The 26,979-nt window shown below is 39.3% G+C and overlaps 1 protein-coding gene across 1 annotated transcript in view; it reads left to right on the top strand.

The window, feature by feature from the left end:
* Positions 1 to 26,979, top strand: part of LOC130458746 (carcinoembryonic antigen-related cell adhesion molecule 5-like) — a 74,738-nt gene that overhangs the window by 3,834 nt on the left and 43,925 nt on the right. Inside the window, exon 3 of the mRNA XM_056825365.1 lies at positions 16,852 to 17,759. The gene's annotated coding sequence lies outside the window, so the exon portion shown is untranslated. The remainder of the gene's footprint in view (positions 1 to 16,851; positions 17,760 to 26,979) is intronic.

The following is a 26,979-nucleotide window of genomic DNA, read 5'->3' as shown; positions in this document are numbered from 1 at the left end:
GATAGAGATAGGATAGAAGTTTTAGATACCACAAGGGGGATGATGGAGTCAAATTAGAGATATGAGGTGGCAGGAATGAGTCTTTATTAATTTTCCATGAGCCACAGCTAAGCTCTGATCAAAGGACCCTTCCAAAGGCTTTTACCAGTCCAGAGATCCACATTTAATCCCACACAGGTCAGAGAGATGAAAGAGAGATAGAGATGATTTAAAGATGGAGCTTGGCCAGAGGCCAAGTCCTGCCAGGACAGCCATCAGCTAGCCTGAAAGAGAGAGAGAGAGGTGGAGCTTGCTGGGCTATATATAATCTTTGATATGCAAATATACACAGTACACAGGGATGATGATCATTGGTTAATGACAAGGTATAGGTGTGGTTTCTCTTAACCAGGTGAGCACAAAGAAACCTGTGTTCCCGCTTAACCTGGGGGAAGCTGGGGTCAAGGGTCAGAGGCTTTCCCAGCCATGTGCAATACTTAGCATGCTCAAGACTGAGCATGCTCTCTTCTAAGGCAATCTGTACATACCGACTGTTCCCCTTGCCCATAGCTAGGGGTGGACTGCTACAACTACTTCCCAATTACCTTTTGACCTGGTTCAGGCAGCACCTGGCAATGTTGCAGTCTATGTATTTGACACCTGTGTTTGAAAGGAACTTTTTCTTAATTTACTTTTTCCAATTAATCACAATCTATTTTCTGTTCCCCTTCTACCTTCTACCACTAATGAAAAAGAATATGTTTGGGACATGTATGGGTTGTGTCTGCCTATAGCCACAAATTAATATATTCTTAGTTGGACACCTGAAAAGGAGAGTTAGAAACTGAGGAAAAATGGGTAAAGGGGATATAGAGAAAGAGGGAATATAATAAAGGAAGAAAGACTCAGAGCCAGGAATTAAAGAGCTTGGGATCCAGCCTGTGTGCTCCTCTGATGATGGGAGAGAGAGAGAGAGAGAGAGAGAGAGAGAGAGAGAGAGAGAGAGAGAGAGAGAGAGAGAGTGAACTACATATTTCCTCAATCTTTTACTGGAGGATCAAGCAATGGGGAATGGGAGGTAGCTAATGTTCATGTGACATGGCATAAGACTTAATATCGGCTCACCTGACAACTACAAGATCAAAGAGGAGTAGATTAACTCAGCATATGACCTTGTATGGAATCTGGTCTGGCAAGGTGGGAACTAGGACAATGTGGCAGCCTACCCAGGAATTCTTCTGACCTTTGGGATGTAGATTTGAAGAGTAGTCAAAATTAATAGGGTACCTATTAAATACAATGATCAAGAACTAATATATCTGTGAATATGATACCTGAGCACATAGGTTGCAATATTAATATATTAGTAATTCTTTCAAGATTAAAATACTCATGTGGACATATCAAGGTAAAGTAATTCTCAATCTCAATAAATATCTGTTGCAACTTACAGCCTGAGTCCATCCTATTTCTGAATTGAGGCAGCTGATTTCATAGCAAGTCTGTAGCTTTTTGTAGGAAGTGAGTAACTTATTATCATGGGTCTTCTGCAGTCCTTGTCAGCCACTGCATTGATCAGAGGTCCCAAGTTTTTCAAAGTTCTTTGACTTCACAACACTATCGTTATTGTATAAATTACCTTCTTGTTCTACTCACTTCATTCTGCATCAGTTCAGACAAATCTTCTGAAGTTTCTGTTCTTGAACTCATTCCGTTCAATGTTCCTATGAGTGACTTGGCTCAAATGAAATAATATCTTTAAAGACCTTAGTAAATGGTGACCATTAATGTTCTAGTAATTCTGTAGACAAGCAGAAAGCATAATTTTGGACCTGGAAGGAAAATATAGAGAAAGAAAAAATTGGCATGATAGGGATGGTAAAAACATATAGGATGTAGAAGTAGTTCAGGAAGCTGGTACAGTAGATGGAATGTGATAATATGAATATTATTGGGAATTGATATCAGGTCCTATCCTGGAATACAAAATGTCAAAATCACAAAAAAAAAAATCGACCTCGATGGGGCAGTTACTAGTATACATGTCATAGAAAAAAGTTAAATTAATGGGGCATGGTTGATTTTAAAAAAGGGGAAATTGGATACAGATCATTAATGCCAAGTTAGATTTCATAAAGAGATCTTGGGGATGATTGAGAGAACCACAAAGTTATTATCTGTAGGAAAGGTAATAGAGTAGTTGAAAAAACATAATGCAAACTTTATTTTAACCCTTACCTATCAGACGTAGGATCAATACTATGCAATGGAAGTTAAGTGAGTGGCCCAGGGTCATATAGCTAGGAATTATTTGAGGTCAGATTTGATCCCAGATCCTCTGATCTCTAGGCCTGGCTCTCAATCCACTGAGATACACAACTACCCCAACCACTAATGCCGTCTTAAGAGAAGCATGTCCATTTCCAAGAATAAGGAGATATCTGCCCTTCTGTACTATCAGATGGCACTTTTACTATTGTATTTGGTTCTAGATGACACATTTTACAAGGGGCAACAGTGAACTGGGGAGTGTTCAGCCAGATTGCTGAGGGAGGGTTTGGGAGTCTCTGAAGATCAATTGAGGAACTACATATTAGAAAAAGGAATAGAAAGCTTTGGGGAGAGGCCTGATAGCAATATTCTGGACTCTTACGTGGAAGAGGATTTAGAAGTGTTCTGTGTGGCCACAGAGGGCTGAACTAGAATCATAGAGGCAAATGATGATGGAAAGCAAAACCCTTATGTGTGAGGAGAAATTGTTAACAAGTAATTATAGAGTCATGTACAACTCTTCCTGACTCCATTTCTTAGCAGAGATCCTGGAGGGGTTTGCACTCCTTGTCTAGCTCATTTTACAGATGAGAAAACTGAGGCAAAGATGGTGAAGTGACTTTCCCAGGGTCACACATCTATTGAGTGTCTGAGACCAGATTTGAACTCAGAAAGATGAGTTTTTTGACTCCAGACTCCATCCACAATATTTCCTAGCTGTAATTTAATCATTAATTAGAGCTTAATCCCCAAACCTGGCTCTATTTGGGGAAAAAAGCAAAAGTTCAGCTTGCTTCCCTCCCCCAATACTTAACCATTTCTCACCAATCCAATGTTTTCTGCAGTGCGGTTGTAGCTTTGATCAGTCTTGATTACTGGTTCTGGTCAACATCTTGGTGTATTTTAGCCAATCTAAATAAACTATAATAACTTACTTAAGAATAGTTTAGGAAGAGTTAAATGTAAAGAGACTGAACAAAATGATAGTACATGTCAAACTGGAAAGAGTGAGAGAGAGAGAGAGAGAGAGAGAGAGAGAGAGAGAGAGAGAGAGAGAGAGAGAGAAAAGAGCAGGAGCAATTCCTTGGATTAACAAGGGGGCAGTTTCTGTCGGATCAGTTTCCCTTCTCCTTGGTTTCAACTTCCTTTCTCTGAGGGTTTCTCAATACAAGTCAATCTCAATGATAAATGACCTACAGGTCAGTGATTGATGATATCAAACAAAAACACATAATCTGGAGGGAAATTCCTTTTAACACTAATATCTCTTGACCTTTCTTCCATTTTCCCCTCTCTTTACCAATACTACTACTACTACTACTACAACTACAACAACAACAACAACAACTACTACTACTACTACTACTACTACTACTACTACTACTACTACTACTACTACTACTACTACTACAGCTCCAAACAATTTCTCAAATTAAAATATTACATAACCTAGTGTAGGAAAAAGACTCCTGAGAAAGATCCAACACTCCATAGGCTAGCTGAGTAGGAGAATAATAGTGTATATGGCTGAAGGACTAACTTTGAGGTAGTTGCATGTCAGTGATGAGGCTTGATGAGGGGGAAAGAAACCCTGGTGCCTGGGAAGTAATCTTATATTTTAAGAAGCTCCAAAGACAACTCTTCTCTAAGTATCCCTTCTTTCTCAAGTAACTCAATTGCTCTGATTGAGACCTTAGTCAAATCATATCTGATACTTATTCAGGGACAACTACCATGTCCTTACAAAGTACAAATCATTAGTATCCAATCCCTGCAAATAAATTTAAGAACCAACAGAGTTAGCCACCAGTGTGTTCTCCTAGTGGCTCCTTTGTTCTGAAAGACTTCTCCAGTCTCCATTTCTGTATCTTTTCCAAATTTGGAGGCATGGACTTCCAAGGGCCAGGTTCCTCCTTTACCTAACTTATGAAAGGCACCTGGGATTCTTCCCTCCCAGTCCTAGAGAGAAAGCCTTGCCCTATTCTGAGCCACAGAGTGGCAAGAGCCATTCAGCCCAATCTGGCCAAGTCAGACTTGCAGAAGAGGACTTGTTTCCCAGGAGTCATATTCTCACCCATACTTCACCACCTTGTTTTTGGCACTGTATGTGAGATGTGGGTGTCTTCCTTTGGTGAGTTTTCCTGCTACTAAGGAATCTCAATAAAGAGAAATCAGAAACACATGAAGAGTTTATGAATTAGGAGAAGTCTGAAATAGACTAATAAGGCACCTCTCCATGCCAGTCATCTAGTGCTAAAGTTGCTGGATCATGCAGGAATTGGAACACTGAGGAAGCATTTCCTTCCGAGAATGGTGGTAATTCTCTAGTTCTCAGGTCTCTCCCACAGCTTTCTCCTTTTAATGGTTTCTCTTTTTCTCACAACAAGATGAAAGGGCTCAGTGAATAGAGGGGACAGGCCTGGAGTCATAAGGACCTAGCTTCAAATCTGTCCTTATTCACTTTGTATCTCTGTTACCCTGGGCATTCCACTTACCCCCAAATCGCAAGCCCTTATGCTATTCTGCTTTAGAAACAATATTTAATATATATTCTAAAACAGAATTTAAGGGATTTTTTTTAATGTGAGACCCCTGGGCCCCAGAGCAAGAAATGAGGAAGAGGATGATGTGCACTTCCTCTACCCACTTTACAAGACAGATATTCTACATTTGCTCTTTTTCTCCATAAAAATTTTCCAGGGTCAAGATGGTTTTTTTTGTTAACTCCTTTTGCCCCTTTAGGATTGGTATTCTTGCATGTTGGTGGTCATTGGTTTCTTAGCTTCTGCCTCAAGGGCTTTGCCTTGTGAGTATCTTTCGTTCCCTTTCTGAGGATTGAATGAGGGCAGGTAGATCTCTGTTGTTTTTTTTTATGTGTAGTTCCTGCTTCAAAGCATTTTTTCCTAAGGCTATCTTCCTCAGCTGTTGCTTCTTGTATTTTCAACTGCAACATGGGTTTTGCACTAAGTTCATCATCCTCAACTCTGCTTTGGCTAGCCTTTTGGCTGCCCCTTTGCTTCCCCTGCTGCAAGGACTGTGTTATTTAGCTTTGAGTCTCACTGCCAAGGCCAGCCACAGCCCTCAGGGGTATTCTGTGGTGCTCTCAGTCTTCCCCTGAGACTTTGGAAATTCTCCTGGCCCTGGCATTAACTGTGGTTCAGTATTTGATGTGGGGGAAAGTGTGGTCAACTAGTGCTTTGATTTGAGCAGTTTCTTTTCTTTATGGCATAGGAATCCTCACTCACTGCATACCTTTCACACTGTGACCAGTGGGAGAGTGCCTTTATTTCTCTGGTTCTGATTTTTGTCCTTTTGAGATGCTTTGTTTTTTGTTTTTTTTAACCCTTACCTTCCGTCTTGGAGTCAATACTGTGTATTGGCTCCAAGGCAGAAGAGTGGTAAGGGCTAGGCAATGGGGGTCAAGTGACTTGCCCAGGGTCACACAGCTGGGAAGTGTCTGAGGCCAGATTTGAACCTAGGACCTCCCGTCTCTAGGCATGGCTCTCAATTCACTGAGCTACCCAGCTGCCCCCTTGCGATGCTTTGTAATGATTGGTTAGAAGGAGATTCAGAGAAGCTCCTGCTATGCTGCCATCTTGGCTCTTCCCCTGTTGGTTTCTAACTGCTTCCCCTCTGGTTCTCCTGGTCATTCCCACTTCAATGGCTCACCTATTGAGATCAGCTTTATCCCTTACCCCCAGGGAATTGACCTAAACTGAGTAATCTTCTATGCACAGAGAAATGAAATGATACTAATTACAAGAGTTTCCAAATGCCCAGCATTTTAAAGTCTACTAAGTAATATAGCATCTCATTGTGTTCTGTAACAGTTAAAAGAGTGGTCTGGTATAAACTGTGGCAGTTAAAAGAGTGGTTGGCTTAAATTGTGACCGCAGAAAATATGGTTTCAGTACAGTGTCTTGATTTAAATCAAATATAAAGTGGTCGCCAGGGAAAAATTCCCATATATGAAATATACCCAAGTCAGCTGGGTTTTATAGAGATTTTAATTAATACAAATGAGGAATTAAAGAAAGGGAGAGAGAGAGAGAGAGAGAGAGAGAAAGGAAATAATGAGAAAAAGGCTAGGCCAGCTTAGGCTAACCTTAAGAGAGATCAGTCAGTCTTTTATCAACTCACCACAAGATCTGTCCAAAGCAAGATTTTAGTGTTCAGAGAGACAACAGTTCAGCTTCAGCTAGCTCAATCAAGTTCAGCCACCATTCAGCCTTTCCCAGTTCAATCTCTCCAGCTGATTCCTTCCAGCTGAATTTCCCCAGAGCCCTTTCTGAGCTCCTTTTAAAAGCGAATTTTCTTCTATGTCACCTCCCCTATGTTCTTACAACTACTAATCACTGTAGACGATTTAAAAAGGACAGACCATTCTTAATTCACACCTGAGTAGACTAAACTTTGAGTAATTCACACCTGAGTAAGTTCTCACCTCTTTGCTCCTTGCAAGTTTACAAGTTGTCTGACCTTTATAGGTATTTAGCACCTTTTTGAATTAGATCTAAAAATAGGCACAGCTTAAGGGTTTTTGCCTTACTATAAGTATGGGTTAAGTACTTTTCATTGTTCAGCAAGGAGTTTACAACTTTATCTTCCCCTAAGGCATGCTTAAGTATGGGTGAAGTAGAGTTCCCACTTCCTGATCTAAGTCCCTTCATTGTTTAAAATGGGGAATGGTCTTAACCAAGTGTTCTGAAGTAGGGTCTGAGAATTTTTAAGATTCACAATCCCCCCTGATGATCACTGGGTGACTAGTCTCCCCATTGATCATTTAACATAATCATCTTGTAGTCCTAAATGCACTTCTAACTATAGATATATACAATATTCAATTTTCTGAGAGGAAATTAGAGTAGTAAGGGAGGAAATAGAAAGAAAGAAAGCAAAACCAATGTTTTGCTAGGCACAATGACAGAAAGCCAAATTAGGGGCAGTCCCTTTTGTCATAAATGTGTACATTTACAATAAATGTTCAATTAAATTTTAGTTCAATCAACCATATCCAAAATTCATTCTTGATCTTCTTGATGTAATGTATGTTTTTGCATCTTTCTGCAACAGTTCATTCCCTGGATTTAGGAGTTAGCAAGCTTCTTATTGAAGATCTTTTCTAGAACAAAAATCAAAATCTTGGATTTTAAATTAAAATACAGTTCCAAAGCACAAGCATTATCTTCATTTGAATGATAAGGCTGATATGTAGTACTGGATGAATGCCAAGCCCTCCTCCCTCCTTCCCCATCTCCCACATTACTAATCCTATTCTTATCAGTCCACTGGTACATGCATGCATGCATGCATGCATGCATTCATTCATTCATTCATTCATTCATCTAACTGACCTGGGCCACAACTGGCCATTCACCTCTATCCCACAATATTTTTCACCCACTTTCTCAGCAAAAAGTCCCTAGGCTATGGACTTGAGATACAGGAAAATGACTCAGTCCCTGCCCCCCTTCCAGGAGTATGTCCCAAACTAGAGGAACCAAAGGAAGAAAATGACTGAGACAGCCAGTATTGTTCAGAATCACAAAATTTCCCTTTCAGAAAAGGAAAAATTGTTGTTCAGTTATTTCGGACATGTCTGTGTCTTCATGACCCTATTTGGTGTTTCTTACCAAAAGTTATGAAGTGTTTTGTTATTCCCTTCTTCAGCTTATTTTACTGATGAGAAAACTGAAGCAAACAGGGTTGATTGTGTACTGAGGATGCCAGGTGTAATGAAGGTTGTTGGTTAAGCACAAAGCATTAGCAATCATGAGAATAATCTGTGATGTGATGCCAGGACCATTATCATTTTGATTATGTGATCTGGGATATCCAATCTTAGGAATTACCTCATTAAGAAGGGCTTTTATTACTTTCTGCCTTTTTTGTTCTTCTGGGAAATGCCTCCAACTATTCAATAAAGGCAACTACAAAAAATTAGGACCCTGTATCTTAAACCTTTTGCAAGATTGTAGGTAGATGATTCTATTTGCCAATTTATCCCAGGACCTCAATGGAATGGAAATCTCAAACTTCCTTCCAAACTCCAAATTCTTTATATTTTTACTTATAACAGTTTTTTAAAATTTTGCATTCCCACCCTCCTACCTGGTCCTGACCCATTGTGAAGACAAAAAATGTGATGTCCTTTGTACATATGAAATTATGTAAAACATATGTACATATTATCCACTTTGTAACAACAACACAAAAGCCAAGAAAAAAGAAATTGAAAGAAGTATTGTTTATACAACATTTAGACACCATCAGATCTTTCTCTGGAGGTAGAGAGTATATTTCTTCATCATAAATCCTTTGAAAATGTCTTAGATCAATGTATTGATCAGGATAGCTAAGTCATCAGTCTCTTGTGAAAGATAGTATTAACTCTCCTCTTGTCTATTTTTTTTTTTATCTTTTAAAAAAAGTTGCTTTATTTAACTTAAAGAAATAGCACCATATGGAAATTATTTCCATTCAAACATGTTTTTATATTTTTCTACATAATATTTACAAACATGATTTGTAGCCAGTTCTGGAGTAAAACATAACTTGAGTGTGGCGAATGTAAATATTTAGGATTTAAGTCTTATAGCTACTGAAATATTTCATGGAGTTATATTTTAAATTTTATATAGTCAATTTAGAACATTATTTCTTGGTTACAAGAATCATATCCTTTCCCTCTTTCTACTTCCTCCACCCCTTCCTGTAGCTGAAATGCAATTTCACTGTGTTTTATATGTGTTCTTAATCAGAACCTATTCCCATATTGTTGATGTTTGCACTAGGGTGATCATTTAGAGTCTACATGCCCAATCATATCCCCTTCCATCAATGTAATGAAACAATTCTTTTTCTTCTGTGTTTCTGCTCCCACAGTTTTTCCTTCGAATATTGATAGTTTTCTTCCTCATAGATCCCTCCGAGTTGATCAGGATCACTGCATTTGGAACTAATGGAGAAGTCTATTACATTTGATTGTACCACAGTGTATCAGTCTCTGTGTAAAATGTTCTCCTGCTTCTGCTCCTTTCACTCTGCATCAATTCCTGGAGGTCATTCTAGTTCCCATTGAATTCCTCCAGTGTATTATTCCTTTGATCAAAATAGTATTCCATCATCAACATATACCACAATTTTTTCAGCCATTCCCCAATTGAAGGGCATCCCCTCATTTTCAAATTTTTTGCCACCACAAAGAGTGCAGCTATGAATATTCTTGTACAAATTTTTTTTTTCCATATTATCTCTTTGGGGTATAAACCCAGCAGTGTTATGGCTGGATCAAAGGGCTGACTGTTTTTTAGTGTCCTTTCTGCATATTTCCAAATTGACCTCCAGAACAGTTGGATCAATTCACAACACCACCAGCAGGGCATTAATGTTCCAATTTTGCCATATCCCCTGCAACATTCATTACTTTCCTTTGCTGGCATGTTAGCCAATCTGCTAGGTGTGAGGTGATACCTCAGAGTTGTTTTGATTTGCATCTCTCTGATTATAAGAGATTTAGAACACTTTTTTTCCTGTGTTTATTAATAGTTTTTATTTTTTATATGAAAATTGCCTATTCATGTCCCTTGCCCATTGATCAATTGGAGAATGGCATGGTTTTTTTGTACAACTTATTTAGCTCTTTATAAATTTGTGTAATTAGATCTTTGTCAGAGGATTTTGTTATGAAGATTTATTCCCCCAATTTGTTGCTTCCATTCTAATTTTGGTTACATTGGTTTTGTTGGCACAAAACCTTTTTAGTATAATATAATAAAAATTATTTACTTTCCATTTGTGATTCTTTCTAACTCTTGCTTTGTCTTAAAATCTTTGCTTTCCCAAAGATCTGATATATACATACTATTTTGTGTTCACCTAATTTACTTATATTTTCCTTCTTTTAACATTCATGTCATTCACCCATTCTGAATTTTCTTGGTTTATGGTTTGAGATGTTGATCCACACCCAATCACTCCCATATTGTCTTCCAATTTTCCCAGCCATTTTTGTCAAAAAATGGATTTTGGTCCTCAAAGCTGGGATCTTTGGGTTTATCATAGACAGTCTTGCTGAGGTCCCTTACCCCAAGTCTATTCCACTGATTCTCCTTTCTGTCTCTTAGCCAGTACCATTTTGCTTTGATGACCCCTGATTTATAGTATTGTTTGAGATCTGCTACTTCTAGGACATCTTCCTACACATTTTTTTTCATTATTTCCCTGGATATCCTTGATCTTTGGTTCTTCCAAACGAACTTTGTGATGTTTTTTCTACTTCAATAAGCAACTTTCTTGGTAGTTCCATGGGTGTGGCACTAAATAAGTTTGGGTAGGATTGTCATTTTTATTATGTTAACTCATCCTACTCATGAGCAGTTAATGTTCTTCCAATTATTTAGATCTAGTTTTAATTTTGTGGAAATTGTTTTGTAGTTGTGTTCATATAGTTCTTGTGTTTGCTTTGGCAGATAGATTCCTACATATTTTATATTGTGTAGGGTGATTTTAAATGGAATTTCTCTTTCTTATTCTTGCTGTTGAGATGTATTGGAAATATATAGAAATGCTGATAACATATGTGGGTTTATTTTGTATCATGTAACTTGGGTAAAATGGTTGATTATTCCCACTAGCCTTTTAATTGATTCTCTATGATACTTTAAGTAGACCATCATATCATCTGCAAAGAGAGATAGCTTGATCTCCTCATTGCCTATTTTAATGCCTTCAATGTCTTTTTCTTCTCTAATTGCTACTGCTAGTGTTTCTAGTACAATGTTAAATAGTAGAGGTGATAATGGGCATCCTTATTTCACTTGTACTCTTATTGGGAATACATCTAGTTTATCTCCATTGCAGATGATGTTGGCTAATGGTTTTAGATATATACTGTTGATTATTTTTAGGAAAGGCCCTTCTATTCCTATACTTTCTTGTGCTTTCAGTTGGAATGAGTGTTGTATTTAGTCAAAGGCTTTTTCTGCATCTGTTGTGATAATCATGTGATTTTTGTTGGTTTGCTTGTTGATATGGTCAATTATGTGGATGATTTTCCTAATATTAATCTGGTATGAATCCCAACTGATCATAATGAATAACCCTCAGGATCAGTTGCTGGAGTCTTTTTGCTAGTATTCTATTTAAGACCTTTGCATCTATGTCCATGAAGGAGATTAGTCTATAGTTTTCTTTCTCTGTTTTTGATGTGCCTGGCTTTGGAATCAGTACCATAATTGTGTCATAAATGGAATTTGGTACAACTCCCTGTTTGTTTATTACATCAAATATTTTGTATAATATTGGGATTAGTTGTTCGTTGTATGTTTGATATAACACACTTATAGAACCATCAGGCCCTGTGGATTTTTTCTTAGGGACATTTGTGATGCCTTGTTCAATTTCTATTTCTAATACAGGATTATTTAAGTATTCCAATTCTTTTTCTGTTTTTGCTTTCACTGGCTTTGGTATCAAAAATATATTTGGATCACAAAAGGAATTTGGTGGGATTCTTTCTTTACCTATTTTTGAAAATTCTTCCCTTCCATCTTGGAATCAATTCTGAGTATTGGTTCAAAGTAAGTTGAGAAGTAAAGGCTAGAAAAAGGGGGATAATGACATGCCCGTGGTCACACATCCAAAGTATCTGAGGCCAGATGTGAACCCTGGTCCTCCTGAATCTAGGCCCTGCTATCTACTGATCACCCCATAGCCCTCATTTCTTGGTTTTTAAGATTGTTTAAATAGCATTGAGATTCATTGTTCCTTCAGTGTGGTAATTCACTGGTATATCAATCTGATCCTGGGGACTTTTACATAGAGAACTCATTTGTGGTTTCTTCAATGTCTTTTTCTAAGATTGAGTTGTTTAAATATTCTATTTATAATTCTGTTAATCTGAGCAATTAATCTTTTTTGTAAGTATTCATCTATTTTACTTACATTTCAATTTTGCTGGCACATGATTGCTCAAAATAAGTGCTCAAAATTTCCTTAATTTCAACTTCATTGCTAACTCATTCATCCTTTTCATTTTTGCTATTGGTTATAATGTTTTCTTCTATCTTTAATCAAATTAAACAATGCTTCATCTATTTAATTGTATTTATATTTTAAAAACCAGATCCTAGTATTATTTAATTCTGTTTTTTATTTTCTTTTGATTTTATTAAACTCTCTTTTTGATTTTCAAGATTTCCTGTTTAATTGGACATTTCCTGATCTTTCCAGGGAACTGAAGTCAGTTGTATCCAGAGACAGCCCTAGAGAGTTTAAGATGCCCTAGATCACATTATGTGTCAACTGCTACTCTGAAACTTTTTGTACTAATGAGTCCTTCCTGTACTGGTAGTTCCACCTAGTGGACAGAAGGAGACCAATAGCAAGAGAGGAATATCTGAGGCCAGGGATGATTGAGCCAGCCTGATTTCCATCTGATTATAGAGGGGCAAATGTTGGAGCCCTTCCTCACCCAAGAAAGGATTGGGTTGGATGTGAGCCTGTTTATGCGTCTCATAACTGTTGCAGAGTCAGTCCAGGAATCCTCTTCAGATCAGTTTTGCAAAGCATCCCAAATCATTTTTGGAAGAGAAATGAGAAGGGAGTCAAGTCCATTAAAACTGTTTGCTGTTTGGCCTGTGTAGTCAAGGAAAACCCATAGACCAGTTTCCTTGAGATACAGCTTGCTGAAAACTCTCCTCCATCTCTCTTTATCTCTAGACTACCCTATCCCTGATCCCTTTGCTGCCTCTCCATTCTTTTTGGCTCTGTCTTCTTAAATCTTATTTCCTTAATTTTGGGGCTACATCAATCTAGGTCTACCACATCTTCTAAAAACAGAAAAGTAAAGACTTTTTGCTTGAGAAAGAAGTTGGGAAAAAAGGAGGTACAATGAATAACCCTGAAAAGAACAATGAGATCCATATCAGTAAATATTGTGTGAAAGGCAAGCTTGGGGAAGGGAGGGAGACCAGGGGCCTAGAGAAGGTCAAGAAATAGAGGAATCATCTTCATTTTTCTCCCACATTTCTGGAGGCAGACTAGGAGAAATAAGAGTCAGAGGCCACACAATCCTACTCGCCTATCTTTCTAACAAAATATAGTAGAGTTCTCAATTAGTCACCAGGATTCCAATCATAATCCCTGCCCCTTCTGAAAAAGAAGCCATTACCTCCTCTGAAGAGCTGATCTGCAGGGGCAGCTGGGTAACTCAGCGAATTGAGAGCCTGGCTGTGGATCAGGAAATCTTGGGTTCAAATCTTGCCTCAGACACTTCTTAGCTGTGTGACCTTGAGCTAGTTACTTAACCCCCATTGCCTGGCCCTTCTGCCTTGGAAACAATACAGAGTATTGATTCTAATGCAGGAGGTAAGGGTTTTAAAAAAGAGTTGTTTTGTGATAGACAAGAGATAAAAGGGTACCAGAATGTTGCTGTAAGGAGAAAAGATACTGACACATTAGGAAATAGTCCCTCCCTGATCAATGTAACCACTGAGCATCCCCTGGCAGGGGCATCAAACCCATTATAACTTGACCAGTCTTTGGAGACATGTCTCCCCTCCGCCTCAAGTCTTTTCTTCTTTGGGCTAAGCATCTCTAGTGCCCTTAATTGGCCTTTCAATAAAATATGTGTGTGCTCATGTCTCTTCTCTATGACTCTCTATTGCCTACAGACTATCCATGAGTGTTCTTGTTCTGGCATTAAACCTTAGCCCTTCACAAAATGGCAGCAGGCATTACAGATACTTCTGGCCATGCATTGTGTGCTCAGACAGCCTGAGTCTACATTTGGTACCCAGTCTCACACTCTGACTTTCCTTCCTCTGAACCTTTGTTTGGGCTCTTCTTGGGATTTATACACAGCTTTTATATAAGGTCTCATTTCATCCAACAACACTTAGAGGGAGAGATTATTTTACCCATTTAACAAATCAGGAGACTGAGACACAGATAGGGACTTGCTAGTAAGTCGCACAACCAGTAACATTTTGAGACAGAATTTGAACTCAGGTCTTTCTCACTCTTAGTCCAACACTAGTCACTATGTCATGTCAGTCACTGGATCCATTGATGCTGCCAAAACACCTTCCAAAAAGTCCTACCATGACCTTCATGCTCAGGAGCATGCTCACTGTTTCTTCATATTCTCCCCCCACTACAAAAGGTGGCTAGCTGACCTCAGATTTGTCACTGTCCTGGTCAGTCTCACTTGGCTTTACTGGATACAAATGGGAGGCTCATTCTTCCTCACCTTAAACTTCCCAGTGGAGACCCAGGGATGGAGTGCAAGCTCTACCAAAATAACAAGGAGAAAGGTCAAGGAAGCTGAAATATTTCTCACTTATACCTGTAAAATTGGAAATTAATTTTAAGACAGCTGGCCATGGATGACCCAGGAAGGAAGCCTGTTGATGATCCTGGATGTGCCCCAGGGATTGCTCTGGCACAATGTGAATCTTAAAAATTCTCAGACCCTACTTCATAACACTTGGTTAAGACCATTCCCCATTTTAACAATGAAGGGACTTAGTCAGGAATGTGAGAACTCTACTCCACCCATACTTAAGCATATTTTAGAGGAAGATAAAGTTGTAAACTCTTTACTGAACAATAAATAAGTACTTAACACATACTTATAGTGAAACAAAAGCCTTAAGCTAAGTCCATTTTTAGGAAGGTGCTAAGTACCTATGAAGGTCAGGCAACTTGCCAACTTGTAAGGGACAAGCCTTAACAAAAGAGGTATGAGGTTTTAGTCTACTCAGGTGTGAATTAAGAATGGTTTGTCCTTTGGAAAATGTCTACTGTGATTGGTAGATGTGAGAACTTAGGGGAGGTGACATAGGAGAAAATTCTCTTTAAAAGGAAATCAGAAGCTGAGAGAAAAACTCTCTCTGAGGACCTCTCTCTGAAGAGGTTTCATATGGCCAAAGATGAATGGGAAGGGCTTGGTGGCTGAACTTAGATGGAGATTGAGCTTTCCAAAGGTGAACTGGTATCTCTCTGAACACTAGTCTTGCTTGGGACAAATCTTGTGGTGAGTGTAAAGATTAAAATTTAGGGGAGATGGGGAGACTGAGGCAGGTAGAAATTAGTTTCTCTCTGCAAGAAGTATTATATTTTTTAAAGGTTTATTAAAGGATTAAAGATTAAAGAATATACAAGTAAGAAACATGTGCCTAGACCAGAGGCCTAGACAAAATAACCTCACATCACGCAAGAGACACTCCTGCTGCAAAATGGAAGTCCAAAAGCCCCAAGCCCCCCTCAAAAGCTTTTGAATCAGCTTAAATCCCTTCTCGATCTCGGCCCAGGTGAGATTACAAGGCATTCTGGGGAAGTGGAGGAAAGGCTCGTGGGGATTGTAGTCCTGTATCTGAGTCTATTTTTTACATGAGTGATAAAAGACTGACTGATCTCTCTCTTAAGGCTTAAAAGCCTAGGCTGGCCTAAGCTGGCCTATCTCTTTTCTCATTGTTTCCTCTTATTCTCTCTCTTTCATTAATTCCTTATTTGTATTAATTAAAATCTCCATAAAACCCAGCTGACTTGGTTATATTTAATATGTGGGAATTTTTCCCGGGTGACCACTATATTTTTGATTTGAAAACATATCTTTGAGGTCACAGTTTAAGGCAACCACTCTTTTATCTGTAACAGTTTATGCCAAACTCCTTTAATTATTACAACACATACCTCTCTCAGTTAGGTATTTTAACTTCCAACTAGAGATCAGGAAAGGTCTCTCCTTGGACCATAAAGGCTCAGGGAAATTTAGTCCCCATTAGCTTAGATTCCCAGCATAAAACCTCATCTGAGCTTGAAGATCACCTTCAACATTCTCATTCTCATCCTGTAGGGCAGGAAACACCAAAGGAAAGGAAATATCCCAAAGCAGGGAATTCTAGAATCTTCTGTAAAGGGTATGGACATCCTGGGGGCAAATCATGTCCTATGCTCTAGAGATGCTATTGTGGGTTCAATATATCCAGACTTGAAACAGGTCTCACCTGACTCCCAGCCAGAGGCTCATCCTTTTGTATCCTGATAAGAACTGATCTATTCCCACTCTCTGCCTTTCCTTTTCTTTCCTCGACAGAGTTAAAGTAATGTTTCCCTTTCTGAGCACAATCTCCCCATGGCCTGACTTTAGTCTATCCACACCACCGGCTCCCAATATCCTTATCAAGCTGTCAAGGTAAGGAACCCTGGCTTCTGGAAGTCCAGGCCAAGGAATCATAAACTCTTGGTGGTTCTGCCAAGTTAGAAAGGCCTCAAATCCAAGCCCAGGTGCTGGATGAAGTGGTCTATCATCCCCAGACCAGCTTGCCTCAGCCCATCAAGACTGAACACCAGGGGCTTGGACTCCATGTGAATGTCTTTGTCAGTCACAGAACTGAAGAAGAAATTTTCTTAAGGACTGGAGGAGATGAGATCTGCACCATAGAAAGGGGTGTCTTTGCCTTTGAAATCACAGGTTTTTAGTCTCTGGCCCCCAGCCTGGCCAAGGTCTTAGACAGGCCACTTCCAAACCACTTATATGGTTATAAGATAAGAAAAAGTACGAATACAGTCATTTTCTGTCTATTCCCTGCACAGCACCACTGTCCAAACCTACCATCATCACCTCCAACAATACTGCAGTGGAGACCAAGGACTTCTCAATGACATGCAATGCTATGGGTCAAATTCACGCTTACCGGTGGTTCATAAATGGACTTGCCCCAGGTGGTAACAGGATACAGCTGTCGCCGGATAAGAGGACACTCACTATCCGCAGTCTCAGAAGAACGGAAAACAAAGGGCCCTATGTGTGTGAAATCGAGAACCCATTGTTTCGGAATAGGAGTGATCCATTCACACTGAATGTTACCTGTGAGTATATTGCTTCTTCCTATATGGTGCCTTCTTATAGCCTGGTGGTGTGTTCCTAGAGGCCCAGGCTAATTCAGTCCCTTCTCTGAGAGCTAAAGAGGTAGGCTCTGAGGTTCCCAACCCCCTTCATCTTTAGGGAGCCCAAATTGGCCTTGCCATGTGTTCTGGTTGAGGGTGGCCATCCAGGGTGCTGAACTGGAGAAAGCCCTAAGATCTTCCAAGTTCAGATCCACACTGGAAAAGTAGAAGATGAGTTGTGAATTTCCCAGCTCAAAGGAGGATCAGGGAGACACAGTGGTTCTTGGTGATGGGTTATAGACTAGGAGATGCCCCCTTATTTCTGCCATAATCTCAATATGGAATCCTTTTCTTTCTTCCAGATGGCCCAGATATCGCCACAATTGTACATTCAGCCAATGAGTACCCTACTGGGGCAAATATTACCTTGAGCTGTGTTGCTGATTCTAACCCAGCAGCACAATTCACTTGGTTACAGAATGGACAAAGGATCAGCAACTCAGCCACATTTTCTGTTATTGCATCCCTGAGTGATGCTGGCACCTATACCTGTACTGCATCTAACTTATTCACTGGTTTGACTCGTACTGCAACCAAGAATATTACAATCTATGGTGAGTATCTGGATTGGGCCCCCAACTTTGTGTGGGGCTCTCTCTTTCCCTGGCATGACAGAAATAGACAAAAGTGACACTTCCCCCCCCCCTGGTCCCATGGCACAGTGCATTGTGGTAGAAAGAGCCCTGAGATCAGAATCATGAAACGTAGATTGAATCTTTTCTTTTCTGCCTATTATCTATGTAGTAAATGACTCCTCCTTTTGCAGCCCCAGTTCCTTCATCTGGAAAAATGAATAATATTTGTTCTGTGTATAATAGGATTTTATGTGGAATCCTTTTTACATGGTAGACACAAAATAAAAACATTAGTTGTCATTATCATCTTTATTATTGATATTGTATTATTCTATTCTGTCCCAGAGACATACATCCTTCTTTTTCTCCCACCTTCTAAGGCTGCAGGTTCAATGACTCCCCCATACTCACTCTTGCAGTCCATTTCCCTTGTTGCTGTGGAACCACAGAGTGTTTCTAGTCTTGGTTGGAGTATAAGCTATGGTCATGCAATGGGGCTAGCCTTGATCCTCTTTGGCAGGGAAATTCTGGAGATGGAAAGGAGGATGTAAACTTTGTCTCCTTTCACACCCAGAGATTCACTATTGGACCTATATTCTTCCTCTTTGTAGCATAAAATGCCACATGGAAGCATATCTTATTTAACCTGGTTCTGATCTATTGGCTTTAGCCTCCAGTATATGTTAATTCACTTGTCTGACTTTCATATGTACAGATGACAGACCCTCCATAATCACACTAATGGGCATCATGACCATAGAGAGATCATCTCTGGCCTTAGTTGCCTTTTATTTCATGCTGTTTTATTGTTACGATTATTAGAGGTATCCCAGCTTCCTGTCCCTGACTCTGGGGATATTCTGAATTGAGAGCAAGGGGAGAGATAGAATTGTGAAGTGGGGAAGTGACCTTGGGGAAGTCAGACTCCAACAGTATATACTTTAGAGGAGGGATGATATTTTATTGACCTCAGTCTGTACATGAGGATGCTTAAAGCACACATTTTAAATTATCATATAATTATCTGTGAGTTATTTTCTTTTGTTAATTATTTCCCAATTACCTTTTCACCTGGTTCAGGCAGCACTGGGAATGTTGGAGGCTATGGATTTGACACCTGTAGTCTAAAAGAGCTTTTTCTTAATTTATTTTTTCCAATTAACCAAAATCTATTTTTGTCCCCTTTTTACCTTCTACCGCTAATGAAAAAAAACATCTTTGGGACAGGTATGAGTTGTGCCTGCCTGTAGCCACAAATTAATATATTCTTAGGTGGATACCTGAGAAGGAGAGTTAGAAAGTGAGGGAAAATGGGTGAAGGGGATATAGAGTAAGAGGAAATAGAACAAAGGAAGAGAGACTCAGAGACAAGGCTTAAAAGAGCTTGGGATCCAGCCTGTGTGCTCCTCTGATGGTTGTAGAGAGAGAGAGAGGCAGTGAACTACATATTTCCTCAGTCTTTTGTTGGAGGATCAAGCAATGGGGAATGGGAGGTGGCTAATGTTCATGTGACAAGGCATAAGGCTTAACATTGGTTCAACTGACTACCACAAGATCAAAGAAGAGGAGTTTTCTTAAGCATGTGACCTGGTATGGAATCTGGTCTGGCAAGGTGGGAACTAGGACACTGAGGCAGCCTACCCAGGAATTCTTCTGACCTTTGGATTTGTGATAGAGACATGAATAGAGAGAGGCTTTGCAGGTCTCGTGGACCAAGATGCAAGAACCAGGGTTCCAATGGAATGTCCCTGGTTGGTGGCAGTTTAAGCTGACCGGTGTAATAAAGAATAAGCTGAGAGAAGCTATTACTTGTGAATAGGGAATGGTAACTGAGGAGAACATCTTTATTAGCAATGACTGTTGTTCTCTGTCTGGCTTTTGACTTGAGAGCACTGCTAATGGGAACCTGAAACTGCTGAGAGAACCTGAGGATGCTTAGTTGTAATGGGGGATTGCCACACACAAAGGACACTGGTACAGAAGGGACTGCTCTGGGGAATCTGTCTATTGATTTCTACTAATCTATTTCCTAACCTCCTTCCTCCCTCACTCCCTCCTCCAACCCTCTTCCTCCTGCCACTCTTCTCCTCCCAATTTTCCCTCCCCCCTGAGTGAATTACAAAATATTCTAAGTTTCTTTCTCAGGTAAGTGGTCTATTGGGATAACAGGATGGGAAACTGAGGTAAGGGGGGTGAGGAAGTCCCTAATCTAAATGATTGATTTTAGAAAGGTTTGGGGAAGTATTCTAGTCACAAACTGTGACTCTGAGATAGGGAGATGGAGGACAATGGCTCAGTGTCAACTTCAATTGTTCAGAATCAGAGAAACCCAAAACCCAAATCAGCTTCACAAAGATCTTTCAGTCAGCCTCAAACCTCCAGGGAGAAAGAGAGTCAGTCCCCCAGTCAGAGACAAAGTCCAAAAGCCAAGTTTGCCACCTCCCCCCCTCCAAGGTCCTTTCAGCCAGCTTCAAACCTCCAAGGAAAAAGTGGCTTCCAGTCAGAGACACAGAGACCAAAAAAAAGAAAACAAAACAAAACAAAAAAACCCTGACTCCTGTCAGCTCCAACTACCACACACTGAGGACATTCCATTGGAATCCTGGTTCTTATGTTCTTGCATGTTGATCCACAAGTCCTGCAAAACCTTTCTCTCTTCCTATCTCTATCTCACAGTGGGGAGGGAACTTTGTCTCTGACTGGAAGTCATTTTTCCCTGGAGGTTTGAAGCTGGCTGAAAGGACCCTGGGGGAGGGGGGCTGACTTGGCTTTTGGACTTGGTCTCTGCCTGGAAGTCACACTCTCTCCCTGGAGGTTTGAACCTGGCTGAAAGACCTTTGTAAAGCTGATTTGTTTTTTTGGGTTTCTCTGGTTCTGAGCAGTTGAAGTTGACACTGAAGAAGAGATTTTCTTGGTGAAGAAGAAAGAAGATTCAAACAGTTGTTCTCCATCTCCCTAACTGTCTTAGAGTCACAGTTTGTGACTGGGATACTTTCTAAAATTCTCCTTTAGATTAGGGAAATCCTCATCCCTCTTACCTCAGTTTCCCACCCTGTTATCCCAATAAACCCCTTGACTTGAAAAAGGAAAAGAAAAGAATATCTTTATAGTTTACTCAAGTGGGGAGGGAAGGAGCCAAGGCTTCAAGAAGAACTGGGTGGAGAGGGTTGGAAAAGGGAGGGAGTGAGGGAGGAAGGAGTTAGGAAATAGATTGAAGAATCAGCCATCAGTAGGAATCAGCAGGCAAACCCCAGAGTAAACCCCAGGGCATTCCTTTATAAGTAGTCCCCTGTGTACCAATATCCCTGTGTGGTGGCATACCTCAGCATTTCTCATTCCTACCTCCACTATCACCAAAGAGGTTCAGGTCCCAGCAGGAGCTCTCTAGTCACAGTCAGAGAACAGCAATCATTGTAAGAAGAAACAAGGTTCCCCACAGTTTACCTTCTCTATTTCAAGCAATAGTAGTTTTCAGTTAATTTACTCTTCTATTTCAAGTGGCACCTTAATCTGACAGTACCCAACAATCCCACAGGCAGGAAAGATAGTAAAAATGTTCAAACAAGTAGTTTTTGGTGTGGTGGTTTTGGCAGCCATCGCTTGCTTTTGGATTTACCATATTCTTTACAGCAAACTGACTCAAATGGTAGTGAAGACTGTGGATTATGTAGGAAACTTGACAATGACTATGTTACAATTACCTTTCCAAAATGAATTAATTCTCTGGAAAATCCTGGCACAAGTATATGTACTATTCATGGCTGTGTTGCAGACTCTAACCCAAGTGAGGAAATTTTTTAGATTTATAGTTCCCCTTAAGGCAGAGAAGTTTATGGCCATTGACAACAACTTAGACAAAAATGATTAAGGCAGTTTTTGAACAACTCATTAAGGAAAAGGGTTTATATCTAGTTATGGGCAAGGACAATGGGCAATCAGAGAATGCACCTCAGGAAACTGAAGGTAGCAATGAAAATGAGAACCAGGCTGCTAGTGTCCCTGAGAAAATATGTTCATTGAAGGAAGTGACCAAGCTAACAACTAATGCTGGTGTTATTCACTCAAAGGACCATAGACAATTCACTCCTCATGAACTTGAGTTTGTTAAATGTCGTTTTCCAAAATTGGTGGACAATCCTTTTAAAACCCACAAGGAGCTAAAGAGAGCATTTCGAATCTTTGATCCAGACTTCGAAGATATTGAATTTCTCTTAACAGAACTTTTCAGCTCCCATGAAAAAAGGGAATTTGTGGAGACAACTAGATCTGAAAGTAATTTGACCAGCTGGCCCACTGTAGATCAAAGATTGGATATGGATTTTGCCAATCCAATCTGCATGTCATACCTTAAACAGTGCAGAGAGGATTTGCTTGAAGCCATTAAGCAATGCTATTCAAAACCTGGTGAATGGTCCAAATTTGATAAGATCAGGCAGGAAAAGGGGGAGCATCCTGCCACATTCATAGACTGTCTGTCAGAGATGGCAGAGGCAATCTTAGGTTTAGAAGCAGATAATGAAGAGACAGCTGGCCATGTACGTAGACAGTTTCTGAGGGGATGCACACCAAGTTTGAGGACATTCTTTTTTTTTTTTATTTAATCACATTTTTATTTATTTAAAAATATTTCTCAGTTACAATTTAATCTGACTCAGTCACTACTTATTTTTTTTTGTTTTTGTTTTGTTTTTTTTTTTAATATATTTTATTTGATCATTTCCAAGCATTATTCGTTAAAGACATAGATCATTTTCTTTTCTTCCCCCCCACCCCCCAGAGCCGACGCGTAAGTCCACTGGGCATTAGATGTTTTCTTGATTTGAACCCATTGCTTTGTTGATAGTATTTGCATTAGAGTGTTCATTTAAAGTCTATCCTCTGTCATGTCCCCTCAACCTCTGTATTCAGGCAGTTGCTTTTTCTCGGTGTTTCCACTCCCATAGTTTATCCTTTGCTTATGAATGGTGTTTTTTTTTTCTCCTGGATCCCTGAAAGTTGTTCAGGGACATTACACCGCCCCTAATGGAGAAGTCCATTACATTCAATTGTGCCACAGGGTCTCAGTCTCTGTGTACAATGTTCTCCTGGTTCTGCTCCTCTCGCTCTGCATCACTTCCTGGAGGTTGTTCCAGTCTCCATGGAACTTCTCCACTTTATTATTCCTTTGAGCACAATAGTATTCCATCACCAACATATACCACAGTTTGTTCAGCCATTCCCCAATTGATGGGCATCCCCTCGTTTTCCAGTTTTGGGCCACCACAAAGAGCGCAGCTATGAATATTTTTGTACAAGTCTTTGTGTCCATTATCTCTTTGGGGTACAGACCCAGCAGTGCTATGGCTGGGTCAAAGGGTAGATATTCTTTTGTCGCCCTTTGGGCATAGTTCCAAATTGCCCTCCAGAATGGTTGGATCAGTTCACAACTCCACCAGCAATGAATTAATGTCCCTACTTTGCCACATCCCCTCCAGCATTCATTACTTTCCTTTGCTGTAATGTTAGCCAATCTGCTAGGTGTGAGGTGATACCTCAGAGTTGTTTTGATTTGCATCTCTCTGATTATAAGAGATGTAGAACACTTCTTCATGTGCTTGTTAATAGTTTTGATTTCTTTATCTGAGAACTGCCTATCCATTTCCCTTGCCCATTTATCAAGTGGAGAATGGCTTGATTTTTTGTACAATTGATTTAGCTCATTATAAATATGAGTAATTAAACCTTTGTCAGAGGTTTCTATGAAGATTTTTTCCCAATTTGTTGTTTCCCTTCTGATTTTAGTTATATTGGTTTTGTTTGTACAAAAGCTTTTTAGTTTGATGTAGTCAAAATTATTTATTTTACATTTTGTGATTCTTTCTATATCTTGCTTGGTTTTAAAGCCTTTCCCCTCCCAAAGGTCTGACATGTATACTATTCTGTGTTTACCCAATTTACTTATGGTTTCCTTCTTTATGTTTAAGTCACTCACCCATTTTGAATTTATCTTGGTGTAGGGTGTGAGGTGTTGATCTATTCCTAGTCTCTCCCACACTGTCTTCCAATTTTCCCAGCAGTTTTTATCGAATAGTGGATTTTTGTCCCAAAAGCTGGGATCTTTGGGTTTATCGTATACTGTCTTGCTGAGGTCGTTTTCCCCCAGTCTATTCCACTGATCTTCCTTTCTGTTTCTTAGCCAGTACCAAATTGTTTTGATGACTGCTGCTTTGTAATATAGTTTGAGGTCTGGGACTGCAAGGCCCCCATCATATGTGTTTTTTTTCATTATTTCCCTGGATATCCTTGATCTTTTGTTCTTCCAAATGAACTTTGTTATGGTTTTTTCTAAATCAGTGAAGAAGTATTTTGGTAGTTCAATGGGTATGGCACTAAATAGATAAATAAGTTTGGGTAGGATGGTCATTTTTATTATATTGGCTCGTCCTATCCATGAGCAGTTAATGTTTTTCCAATTGTTCAAGTCTAGTTTTAGTTGTGTGGCGAGTGTTTTGTAGTTGTGTTCATATAGTTCCTGTGTTTGTCTTGGGAGATAGATTCCTAGGTATTTTATTTTGTCTAAGGTGATTTTGAATGGGATTTCTCTTTCTAGTTCTTGCTGCTGAGCTGTGTTGGAGATATATAGAAAGGCTGATGATTTATGTGGGTTTATTTTGTATCCTGCAACTTTGCTAAAGTTGTTGATTATTTCAATTAGCTTTTTGGTTGAATCTCTAGGATTCTTTAAGTAGACCATCATGTCATCCGCAAAGAGTGATAACTTGGTCTCCTCCTTGCCTATTCTGATACCTTCAATTTCTTTATCTTCTCTAATTGCTACTGCTAGTGTTTCTAGTACAATGTCAAATAGTAGAGGTGATAATGGGCATCCTTGTTTCACTCCTGATCTTATTGGGAATGCATCTAGTTTATCCCCATTGCAGATGATATTAGCTGTTGGTTTTAGATATATACTGTTTATTATTTTTAGGAATGACCCTTCTATTCCTATGCTTTCTAGTGTTTTTAATAGGAATGGGTGTTGTATTTTATCAAAGGCTTTTTCTGCATCTATTGAGATAATCATGTGGTTCTTGCTAGTTTGCTTGTTGATGTGGTCAATTATGTGGATGGTTTTCCTAATGTTGAACCAGCCCTGCATCCCTGGTATGAATCCTACTTGATCATGGTGAATGATCCTTCTGATCACTTGCTGGAGTCTTTTTGCTAGTATCCTATTTAAAATTTTTGCATCTATATTCATTAGGGAGATTGGTCTATAGTTTTCTTTCTCTGTTTTTGACCTGCCTGGTTTTGGAATCAGTACCATGTTTGTGTCGTAAAAGGAGTTTGGTAGAACTCCCTCTTTGCTTATTATGTCAAATAGTTTGTATAGTATTGGGGTTAACTGTTCTCTGAATGTTTGATAGAATTCACAGGTGAATCCATCAGGCCCTGGGGATTTTTTCTTAGGAAGTTCTTTGATGGCTTGATGGATTTCAATTTCTGATATGGGATTATTTAAGAATTCTATTTCCTCTTCTGTTAGTCTAGGCAGTTTGTATTTTTGTATATATTCATCCATTTCTCCTAAATTGGTGTATTTATTGCCATATAATTGGGCAAAGTAATTTCTAATGATTGCCTTAATTTCCTCCTCATTGGAGGTGCTGTCCCCCTTTTCATCTTTAATGCTGTGAATTTGCTTTTCTTCCTTCCTTTTTTTAATTAGATTGACCAGTACTTTGTCTATTTTGTTTGTTTTTTCAAAGTACCAGCTTCTTGTCTTATTTATTAAATCAATAGTTCTATCACTTTCGATTTTATTAATTTCTCCCTTAATTTTTAGGATTTCTAATTTGGTTTTCTGCTGGGGGTTTTTAATTTGATCGCTTTCGAGTTTTTTCAATTGCATTTCCAGTTGATTGATCTCTGCTCTCCCTTGTTTGTTAATATGAGCTTTCAGGGATATGAATTTGCCTCTGATTACCGCTTTGGCTGCATCCCAAAAGGTTTGAAAGGATGTTTCGCCATTGTCATTTTCCTTGATGAAATTATTAATTGTTTCTATGATTTCTTCTTTAGCTAAACGGTTTTGGAGTATCATATTGTTTAATTTCCAATTGGTTTTAGATTTGGTTTTCCATGTACCATTACTAATCATTATTTTTATTGCCTTGTGATCTGAGAAGGCTGCATTCATTATTTCTGCTTTTTTGCATTTGTGTGCTATGTTTCTGTGACCTAATGTATGGTCAATTTTTGTGAATGTGCCATGTGGTGCTGAGAAGAAGGTGTATTCCTTTTTATCCCTATTTATTTTTCTCCATATGTCTATTAATTCTAATTTTTCTAAGATTTCATTCACTTCTTTTACCTCTTTCTTATTTATTTTTTGATTTGATTTATCTAAATTTGATAATGGTTGGTTTAAGTCTCCCACTAGTATGGTTTTATTGTCTATTTCTTCCTTCAATTCTCCTAGTTTCTCCATTAGAAATTTGGGTGCTATATTATTTGGTGCATACATGTTGATTAATGATATTTCCTCATTGTCTAGAATCCCTTTTAACAAAATATAATTACCTTCCCTATCCCTTTTGATCAGGTCTATTTTTGCATTGGCTTTATCAGATATCATGATTACCACTCCTGCCTTCTTTCTATCAGTTGAGGCCCAGAAGGTCTTACTCCATCCTTTAATTCTGACCTTGTGGGTGTCAACCCGCCTCATGTGTGTTTCTTGAAGACAACATATGGTAGGGTTTTGGATTCTAATCCATTCTGCTATTCGTCTACGTTTTATGGGTGAGTTCATCCCATTCACGTTCAAAGTTATGATTGTCATTTGTGGACTCCCTGGCATTTTGATTGCCTTCCCTAATTCTAACCTTTTCTTCTTTGGCTCTACCTTTTAGTCCAGTGATTTACTTTGAATCAGTCCCCCCTGTCCCCTCCCTTGATGTTTCCCTTTTTAGTCCCTCCCTTTTTGTTCCCTCCCCCTCCCCCCTCTCTTTCCCTCCCTTTTTGTTCTCCCTCTCCCCCTCCCCCCCTTGGTTTTCCCTTCTCCTTACCCTTGTTGGGTAAGATAGAATTCAAGATCCCAATGGATCTGGATGTTTTTCCCTCTCAGAGTTGATTTCCCTGAGATTGAGGTTTAAGTAAACCCCCCCCCCCTCTTCCTCTCCTTCTTATAGGAGTTTTCTTCCCCTCCCCTTCCCCT

This window comes from Monodelphis domestica, chromosome 4, assembly GCF_027887165.1.
Source record: "Monodelphis domestica isolate mMonDom1 chromosome 4, mMonDom1.pri, whole genome shotgun sequence".
NCBI lineage: Eukaryota > Metazoa > Chordata > Mammalia > Didelphimorphia > Didelphidae > Monodelphis > Monodelphis domestica.
Note: the sequence above shows the minus strand (reverse complement) of the source record. Positions and strands in the feature narration are given on the sequence as shown.